The sequence below is a fragment of the Rhinoderma darwinii genome, unplaced genomic scaffold (assembly GCF_050947455.1).
Source record: "Rhinoderma darwinii isolate aRhiDar2 unplaced genomic scaffold, aRhiDar2.hap1 Scaffold_1619, whole genome shotgun sequence".
In the NCBI taxonomy this organism is placed as follows: domain Eukaryota; kingdom Metazoa; phylum Chordata; class Amphibia; order Anura; family Rhinodermatidae; genus Rhinoderma; species Rhinoderma darwinii.
Genome location: NW_027462019.1, coordinates 35,381 through 45,611, shown reverse-complemented (window position 1 = coordinate 45,611; position 10,231 = coordinate 35,381). Strand labels below are relative to the sequence as shown.

The following is a 10,231-nucleotide window of genomic DNA, read 5'->3' as shown; positions in this document are numbered from 1 at the left end:
ATTTACAGCTACTAAGCGGGAGGGAGGTGAATAAAGGCCGGAGAGGAAGCCAGACAGGATTTGCTTCTTTTGCTTGCACCACAATGCAGTGCTGAAAGAGGAGGAGGAATCTACATAAAAACGCCTTCCTGGCAACGCCCAAATGCCCTCCTGCCATGCAGATAAACACTGGCAGCGGCAGCAAGTGCATGCCCACAGCCACCCCTTGTTCCTTCACACCTTGTATCAGCTTTAATCCAATCCAGTCCGGTGCTGCCTGCTGAGCAGCACTGACCAACACTGCCTGGGCCCAGGCTTTTATCTCTGAGGCAGGCCCCATTATGATGTCAGAAAGCTGGCTCTGGAATCCTGAGGGCTCCACTATGACACGTGCAAAGTTCCGTCTGAACTTTATATAAGACGGTGCGGCTCAGTCAGTCACTCAGTGTTGCCTGAGAGGGCAACACTGCAACAGCCGGCCGCCAGGCTGTCTTTTTTTTGCACAGCTACTTGCCTCCAGGAGGCCACAAGAGGGAGACAAGGGACTGCAAAATGGAAAATAGGCATCCACCAACTTTACAGACAACTTCTCTTTGCTCCTACAACCTCCATCCTTGCACAGTTTGTTATTCTTCCAGGTAACATAGTAACAAATCCAAATTGCTGCTCTCTTTGTAGGCAAGCAAGGGTTTGTTGCAACTGCAATTCTTACTTCTTCTTGAAATGTAGGGACGACAGTACATTCCATCACATCCATCTAGTGTACACAGGTAGGTCCATTGTGGCGGGTAGGCGGCTGGCTGCTTTAATGGCTGTTTGCTGTTCCCCTACTCCACTCCACTCCACTATTTGACTGTGGTGCTGCATCAATCAGTGGCTGGCTCAGGTGCAGCTCTTTAACTTACCTAAAAGGGAGGGCGGAGAGAAGACAAGGAAGGTGAATGAGCTGTTCCAATGTGAAATGCCGGAAACACAGAAACACAGAAGACACACACACACACACACACACACACACACACACACACACACACACACACACACACACACACACACACACAACAAGAGGTGGCAATGTATTAATTAATTGCATTTAATAAATGAGCTCATTATCACACATGACTGTACAAATGCATTGTCCAACAGGTGTTGAAATAATGGGATTAAAAGGGGAGATCCCATCAGAAAGACAAAAACAATAGCAAACACAAATAGCACTTTTGGAATCTGATTTTAGTCAACACATAAGGGAAGGGTGCACCGGTCCTGGAAATACTGCAATACCAGGTCAATGCGTGGAGTGGACAGAGCAAGCTCTATTTCCATCTCCCTGTTCGAAAAATCCATTTAATATATGGTCCCCAGATAGGGGACGTATCAGATATTAAACTGATAAGAACAGATACTACACTTGATCTTAGCCAAAAGGCCGAGAAGCGATAACCCGAATGGGCCGGCCGTTGACCGAGCCTGCCTAATACTGCTGTTCACCCCTTGCAGCGATTGATTCAGCCTACTCCTAGGCAATTCCATGGGGCCCTGCAGGCTCACACACATTTACAGCTACTAAGCGGGAGGGAGGTGAATAAAGGCCGGAGAGGAAGCCAGACAGGATTTGCTTCTTTTGCTTGCACCACAATGCAGTGCTGAAAGAGGAGGAGGAATCTACATAAAAACGCCTTCCTGGCAACGCCCAAATGCCCTCCTGCCATGCAGATAAACACTGGCAGCGGCAGCAAGTGCATGCCCACAGCCACCCCTTGTTCCTTCACACCTTGTATCAGCTTTAATCCAATCCAGTCCGGTGCTGCCTGCTGAGCAGCACTGACCAACACTGCCTGGGCCCAGGCTTTTATCTCTGAGGCAGGCCCCATTATGATGTCAGAAAGCTGGCTCTGGAATCCTGAGGGCTCCACTATGACACGTGCAAAGTTCCGTCTGAACTTTATATAAGACGGTGCGGCTCAGTCAGTCACTCAGTGTTGCCTGAGAGGGCAACACTGCAACAGCCGGCCGCCAGGCTGTCTTTTTTTTGCACAGCTACTTGCCTCCAGGAGGCCACAAGAGGGAGACAAGGGACTGCAAAATGGAAAATAGGCATCCACCAACTTTACAGACAACTTCTCTTTGCTCCTACAACCTCCATCCTTGCACAGTTTGTTATTCTTCCAGGTAACATAGTAACAAATCCAAATTGCTGCTCTCTTTGTAGGCAAGCAAGGGTTTGTTGCAACTGCAATTCTTACTTCTTCTTGAAATGTAGGGACGACAGTACATTCCATCACATCCATCTAGTGTACACAGGTAGGTCCATTGTGGCGGGTAGGCGGCTGGCTGCTTTAATGGCTGTTTGCTGTTCCCCTACTCCACTCCACTCCACTATTTGACTGTGGTGCTGCATCAATCAGTGGCTGGCTCAGGTGCAGCTCTTTAACTTACCTAAAAGGGAGGGCGGAGAGAAGACAAGGAAGGTGAATGAGCTGTTCCAATGTGAAATGCCGGAAACACAGAAACACAGAAGACACACACACACACACACACACACACACACACACACACACACACACACACACACAACAAGAGGTGGCAATGTATTAATTAATTGCATTTAATAAATGAGCTCATTATCACACATGACTGTACAAATGCATTGTCCAACAGGTGTTGAAATAATGGGATTAAAAGGGGAGATCCCATCAGAAAGACAAAAACAATAGCAAACACAAATAGCACTTTTGGAATCTGATTTTAGTCAACACATAAGGGAAGGGTGCACCGGTCCTGGAAATACTGCAATACCAGGTCAATGCGTGGAGTGGACAGAGCAAGCTCTATTTCCATCTCCCTGTTCGAAAAATCCATTTAATATATGGTCCCCAGATAGGGGACGTATCAGATATTAAACTGATAAGAACAGATACTACACTTGATCTTAGCCAAAAGGCCGAGAAGCGATAACCCGAATGGGCCGGCCGTTGACCGAGCCTGCCTAATACTGCTGTTCACCCCTTGCAGCGATTGATTCAGCCTACTCCTAGGCAATTCCATGGGGCCCTGCAGGCTCACACACATTTACAGCTACTAAGCGGGAGGGAGGTGAATAAAGGCCGGAGAGGAAGCCAGACAGGATTTGCTTCTTTTGCTTGCACCACAATGCAGTGCTGAAAGAGGAGGAGGAATCTACATAAAAACGCCTTCCTGGCAACGCCCAAATGCCCTCCTGCCATGCAGATAAACACTGGCAGCGGCAGCAAGTGCATGCCCACAGCCACCCCTTGTTCCTTCACACCTTGTATCAGCTTTAATCCAATCCAGTCCGGTGCTGCCTGCTGAGCAGCACTGACCAACACTGCCTGGGCCCAGGCTTTTATCTCTGAGGCAGGCCCCATTATGATGTCAGAAAGCTGGCTCTGGAATCCTGAGGGCTCCACTATGACACGTGCAAAGTTCCGTCTGAACTTTATATAAGACGGTGCGGCTCAGTCAGTCACTCAGTGTTGCCTGAGAGGGCAACACTGCAACAGCCGGCCGCCAGGCTGTCTTTTTTTTGCACAGCTACTTGCCTCCAGGAGGCCACAAGAGGGAGACAAGGGACTGCAAAATGGAAAATAGGCATCCACCAACTTTACAGACAACTTCTCTTTGCTCCTACAACCTCCATCCTTGCACAGTTTGTTATTCTTCCAGGTAACATAGTAACAAATCCAAATTGCTGCTCTCTTTGTAGGCAAGCAAGGGTTTGTTGCAACTGCAATTCTTACTTCTTCTTGAAATGTAGGGACGACAGTACATTCCATCACATCCATCTAGTGTACACAGGTAGGTCCATTGTGGCGGGTAGGCGGCTGGCTGCTTTAATGGCTGTTTGCTGTTCCCCTACTCCACTCCACTCCACTATTTGACTGTGGTGCTGCATCAATCAGTGGCTGGCTCAGGTGCAGCTCTTTAACTTACCTAAAAGGGAGGGCGGAGAGAAGACAAGGAAGGTGAATGAGCTGTTCCAATGTGAAATGCCGGAAACACAGAAACACAGAAGACACACACACACACACACACACACACACACACACACACACACACACACACACACACACACAACAAGAGGTGGCAATGTATTAATTAATTGCATTTAATAAATGAGCTCATTATCACACATGACTGTACAAATGCATTGTCCAACAGGTGTTGAAATAATGGGATTAAAAGGGGAGATCCCATCAGAAAGACAAAAACAATAGCAAACACAAATAGCACTTTTGGAATCTGATTTTAGTCAACACATAAGGGAAGGGTGCACCGGTCCTGGAAATACTGCAATACCAGGTCAATGCGTGGAGTGGACAGAGCAAGCTCTATTTCCATCTCCCTGTTCGAAAAATCCATTTAATATATGGTCCCCAGATAGGGGACGTATCAGATATTAAACTGATAAGAACAGATACTACACTTGATCTTAGCCAAAAGGCCGAGAAGCGATAACCCGAATGGGCCGGCCGTTGACCGAGCCTGCCTAATACTGCTGTTCACCCCTTGCAGCGATTGATTCAGCCTACTCCTAGGCAATTCCATGGGGCCCTGCAGGCTCACACACATTTACAGCTACTAAGCGGGAGGGAGGTGAATAAAGGCCGGAGAGGAAGCCAGACAGGATTTGCTTCTTTTGCTTGCACCACAATGCAGTGCTGAAAGAGGAGGAGGAATCTACATAAAAACGCCTTCCTGGCAACGCCCAAATGCCCTCCTGCCATGCAGATAAACACTGGCAGCGGCAGCAAGTGCATGCCCACAGCCACCCCTTGTTCCTTCACACCTTGTATCAGCTTTAATCCAATCCAGTCCGGTGCTGCCTGCTGAGCAGCACTGACCAACACTGCCTGGGCCCAGGCTTTTATCTCTGAGGCAGGCCCCATTATGATGTCAGAAAGCTGGCTCTGGAATCCTGAGGGCTCCACTATGACACGTGCAAAGTTCCGTCTGAACTTTATATAAGACGGTGCGGCTCAGTCAGTCACTCAGTGTTGCCTGAGAGGGCAACACTGCAACAGCCGGCCGCCAGGCTGTCTTTTTTTTGCACAGCTACTTGCCTCCAGGAGGCCACAAGAGGGAGACAAGGGACTGCAAAATGGAAAATAGGCATCCACCAACTTTACAGACAACTTCTCTTTGCTCCTACAACCTCCATCCTTGCACAGTTTGTTATTCTTCCAGGTAACATAGTAACAAATCCAAATTGCTGCTCTCTTTGTAGGCAAGCAAGGGTTTGTTGCAACTGCAATTCTTACTTCTTCTTGAAATGTAGGGACGACAGTACATTCCATCACATCCATCTAGTGTACACAGGTAGGTCCATTGTGGCGGGTAGGCGGCTGGCTGCTTTAATGGCTGTTTGCTGTTCCCCTACTCCACTCCACTCCACTATTTGACTGTGGTGCTGCATCAATCAGTGGCTGGCTCAGGTGCAGCTCTTTAACTTACCTAAAAGGGAGGGCGGAGAGAAGACAAGGAAGGTGAATGAGCTGTTCCAATGTGAAATGCCGGAAACACAGAAACACAGAAGACACACACACACACACACACACACACACACACACACACACACACACACACACACACACACACACACACACACACAACAAGAGGTGGCAATGTATTAATTAATTGCATTTAATAAATGAGCTCATTATCACACATGACTGTACAAATGCATTGTCCAACAGGTGTTGAAATAATGGGATTAAAAGGGGAGATCCCATCAGAAAGACAAAAACAATAGCAAACACAAATAGCACTTTTGGAATCTGATTTTAGTCAACACATAAGGGAAGGGTGCACCGGTCCTGGAAATACTGCAATACCAGGTCAATGCGTGGAGTGGACAGAGCAAGCTCTATTTCCATCTCCCTGTTCGAAAAATCCATTTAATATATGGTCCCCAGATAGGGGACGTATCAGATATTAAACTGATAAGAACAGATACTACACTTGATCTTAGCCAAAAGGCCGAGAAGCGATAACCCGAATGGGCCGGCCGTTGACCGAGCCTGCCTAATACTGCTGTTCACCCCTTGCAGCGATTGATTCAGCCTACTCCTAGGCAATTCCATGGGGCCCTGCAGGCTCACACACATTTACAGCTACTAAGCGGGAGGGAGGTGAATAAAGGCCGGAGAGGAAGCCAGACAGGATTTGCTTCTTTTGCTTGCACCACAATGCAGTGCTGAAAGAGGAGGAGGAATCTACATAAAAACGCCTTCCTGGCAACGCCCAAATGCCCTCCTGCCATGCAGATAAACACTGGCAGCGGCAGCAAGTGCATGCCCACAGCCACCCCTTGTTCCTTCACACCTTGTATCAGCTTTAATCCAATCCAGTCCGGTGCTGCCTGCTGAGCAGCACTGACCAACACTGCCTGGGCCCAGGCTTTTATCTCTGAGGCAGGCCCCATTATGATGTCAGAAAGCTGGCTCTGGAATCCTGAGGGCTCCACTATGACACGTGCAAAGTTCCGTCTGAACTTTATATAAGACGGTGCGGCTCAGTCAGTCACTCAGTGTTGCCTGAGAGGGCAACACTGCAACAGCCGGCCGCCAGGCTGTCTTTTTTTTGCACAGCTACTTGCCTCCAGGAGGCCACAAGAGGGAGACAAGGGACTGCAAAATGGAAAATAGGCATCCACCAACTTTACAGACAACTTCTCTTTGCTCCTACAACCTCCATCCTTGCACAGTTTGTTATTCTTCCAGGTAACATAGTAACAAATCCAAATTGCTGCTCTCTTTGTAGGCAAGCAAGGGTTTGTTGCAACTGCAATTCTTACTTCTTCTTGAAATGTAGGGACGACAGTACATTCCATCACATCCATCTAGTGTACACAGGTAGGTCCATTGTGGCGGGTAGGCGGCTGGCTGCTTTAATGGCTGTTTGCTGTTCCCCTACTCCACTCCACTCCACTATTTGACTGTGGTGCTGCATCAATCAGTGGCTGGCTCAGGTGCAGCTCTTTAACTTACCTAAAAGGGAGGGCGGAGAGAAGACAAGGAAGGTGAATGAGCTGTTCCAATGTGAAATGCCGGAAACACAGAAACACAGAAGACACACACACACACACACACACACACACACACACACACACACACACACACACACACACACACAACAAGAGGTGGCAATGTATTAATTAATTGCATTTAATAAATGAGCTCATTATCACACATGACTGTACAAATGCATTGTCCAACAGGTGTTGAAATAATGGGATTAAAAGGGGAGATCCCATCAGAAAGACAAAAACAATAGCAAACACAAATAGCACTTTTGGAATCTGATTTTAGTCAACACATAAGGGAAGGGTGCACCGGTCCTGGAAATACTGCAATACCAGGTCAATGCGTGGAGTGGACAGAGCAAGCTCTATTTCCATCTCCCTGTTCGAAAAATCCATTTAATATATGGTCCCCAGATAGGGGACGTATCAGATATTAAACTGATAAGAACAGATACTACACTTGATCTTAGCCAAAAGGCCGAGAAGCGATAACCCGAATGGGCCGGCCGTTGACCGAGCCTGCCTAATACTGCTGTTCACCCCTTGCAGCGATTGATTCAGCCTACTCCTAGGCAATTCCATGGGGCCCTGCAGGCTCACACACATTTACAGCTACTAAGCGGGAGGGAGGTGAATAAAGGCCGGAGAGGAAGCCAGACAGGATTTGCTTCTTTTGCTTGCACCACAATGCAGTGCTGAAAGAGGAGGAGGAATCTACATAAAAACGCCTTCCTGGCAACGCCCAAATGCCCTCCTGCCATGCAGATAAACACTGGCAGCGGCAGCAAGTGCATGCCCACAGCCACCCCTTGTTCCTTCACACCTTGTATCAGCTTTAATCCAATCCAGTCCGGTGCTGCCTGCTGAGCAGCACTGACCAACACTGCCTGGGCCCAGGCTTTTATCTCTGAGGCAGGCCCCATTATGATGTCAGAAAGCTGGCTCTGGAATCCTGAGGGCTCCACTATGACACGTGCAAAGTTCCGTCTGAACTTTATATAAGACGGTGCGGCTCAGTCAGTCACTCAGTGTTGCCTGAGAGGGCAACACTGCAACAGCCGGCCGCCAGGCTGTCTTTTTTTTGCACAGCTACTTGCCTCCAGGAGGCCACAAGAGGGAGACAAGGGACTGCAAAATGGAAAATAGGCATCCACCAACTTTACAGACAACTTCTCTTTGCTCCTACAACCTCCATCCTTGCACAGTTTGTTATTCTTCCAGGTAACATAGTAACAAATCCAAATTGCTGCTCTCTTTGTAGGCAAGCAAGGGTTTGTTGCAACTGCAATTCTTACTTCTTCTTGAAATGTAGGGACGACAGTACATTCCATCACATCCATCTAGTGTACACAGGTAGGTCCATTGTGGCGGGTAGGCGGCTGGCTGCTTTAATGGCTGTTTGCTGTTCCCCTACTCCACTCCACTCCACTATTTGACTGTGGTGCTGCATCAATCAGTGGCTGGCTCAGGTGCAGCTCTTTAACTTACCTAAAAGGGAGGGCGGAGAGAAGACAAGGAAGGTGAATGAGCTGTTCCAATGTGAAATGCCGGAAACACAGAAACACAGAAGACACACACACACACACACACACACACACACACACACACACACACACACACACACACACACACACACACAACAAGAGGTGGCAATGTATTAATTAATTGCATTTAATAAATGAGCTCATTATCACACATGACTGTACAAATGCATTGTCCAACAGGTGTTGAAATAATGGGATTAAAAGGGGAGATCCCATCAGAAAGACAAAAACAATAGCAAACACAAATAGCACTTTTGGAATCTGATTTTAGTCAACACATAAGGGAAGGGTGCACCGGTCCTGGAAATACTGCAATACCAGGTCAATGCGTGGAGTGGACAGAGCAAGCTCTATTTCCATCTCCCTGTTCGAAAAATCCATTTAATATATGGTCCCCAGATAGGGGACGTATCAGATATTAAACTGATAAGAACAGATACTACACTTGATCTTAGCCAAAAGGCCGAGAAGCGATAACCCGAATGGGCCGGCCGTTGACCGAGCCTGCCTAATACTGCTGTTCACCCCTTGCAGCGATTGATTCAGCCTACTCCTAGGCAATTCCATGGGGCCCTGCAGGCTCACACACATTTACAGCTACTAAGCGGGAGGGAGGTGAATAAAGGCCGGAGAGGAAGCCAGACAGGATTTGCTTCTTTTGCTTGCACCACAATGCAGTGCTGAAAGAGGAGGAGGAATCTACATAAAAACGCCTTCCTGGCAACGCCCAAATGCCCTCCTGCCATGCAGATAAACACTGGCAGCGGCAGCAAGTGCATGCCCACAGCCACCCCTTGTTCCTTCACACCTTGTATCAGCTTTAATCCAATCCAGTCCGGTGCTGCCTGCTGAGCAGCACTGACCAACACTGCCTGGGCCCAGGCTTTTATCTCTGAGGCAGGCCCCATTATGATGTCAGAAAGCTGGCTCTGGAATCCTGAGGGCTCCACTATGACACGTGCAAAGTTCCGTCTGAACTTTATATAAGACGGTGCGGCTCAGTCAGTCACTCAGTGTTGCCTGAGAGGGCAACACTGCAACAGCCGGCCGCCAGGCTGTCTTTTTTTTGCACAGCTACTTGCCTCCAGGAGGCCACAAGAGGGAGACAAGGGACTGCAAAATGGAAAATAGGCATCCACCAACTTTACAGACAACTTCTCTTTGCTCCTACAACCTCCATCCTTGCACAGTTTGTTATTCTTCCAGGTAACATAGTAACAAATCCAAATTGCTGCTCTCTTTGTAGGCAAGCAAGGGTTTGTTGCAACTGCAATTCTTACTTCTTCTTGAAATGTAGGGACGACAGTACATTCCATCACATCCATCTAGTGTACACAGGTAGGTCCATTGTGGCGGGTAGGCGGCTGGCTGCTTTAATGGCTGTTTGCTGTTCCCCTACTCCACTCCACTCCACTATTTGACTGTGGTGCTGCATCAATCAGTGGCTGGCTCAGGTGCAGCTCTTTAACTTACCTAAAAGGGAGGGCGGAGAGAAGACAAGGAAGGTGAATGAGCTGTTCCAATGTGAAATGCCGGAAACACAGAAACACAGAAGACACACACACACACACACACACACACACACACACACACACACACACACACACACACACACACACACAACAAGAGGTGGCAATGTATTAATTAATTGCATTTAATAAATGAG

General features: G+C 48.1%; 6 non-coding genes across 6 annotated transcripts; all 6 read right to left on the bottom strand.

Moving 5' to 3' along the window:
- Positions 1-1,226: 1,226 nt before the first annotated feature.
- LOC142699753 (U2 spliceosomal RNA) lies at positions 1,227-1,417 on the bottom strand. The gene has a single exon (XR_012866349.1). It is a non-coding gene; the product is annotated as a U2 spliceosomal RNA (small nuclear RNA).
- Positions 1,418-2,741: 1,324 nt separating this feature from the next.
- LOC142699752 (U2 spliceosomal RNA) lies at positions 2,742-2,932 on the bottom strand. Its single transcript, XR_012866348.1, has one exon. It is a non-coding gene; the product is annotated as a U2 spliceosomal RNA (small nuclear RNA).
- A 1,330-nt stretch (positions 2,933-4,262) lies between these two features.
- Positions 4,263-4,453, bottom strand: LOC142699750 (U2 spliceosomal RNA). The gene has a single exon (XR_012866347.1). It is a non-coding gene; the product is annotated as a U2 spliceosomal RNA (small nuclear RNA).
- A 1,344-nt stretch (positions 4,454-5,797) lies between these two features.
- Positions 5,798-5,988, bottom strand: LOC142699749 (U2 spliceosomal RNA). Its single transcript, XR_012866346.1, has one exon. It is a non-coding gene; the product is annotated as a U2 spliceosomal RNA (small nuclear RNA).
- Positions 5,989-7,320: 1,332 nt separating this feature from the next.
- Positions 7,321-7,511, bottom strand: LOC142699748 (U2 spliceosomal RNA). The gene has a single exon (XR_012866345.1). It is a non-coding gene; the product is annotated as a U2 spliceosomal RNA (small nuclear RNA).
- Positions 7,512-8,849: 1,338 nt separating this feature from the next.
- Positions 8,850-9,040, bottom strand: LOC142699747 (U2 spliceosomal RNA). Its single transcript, XR_012866344.1, has one exon. It is a non-coding gene; the product is annotated as a U2 spliceosomal RNA (small nuclear RNA).
- Positions 9,041-10,231: the final 1,191 nt, after the last annotated feature.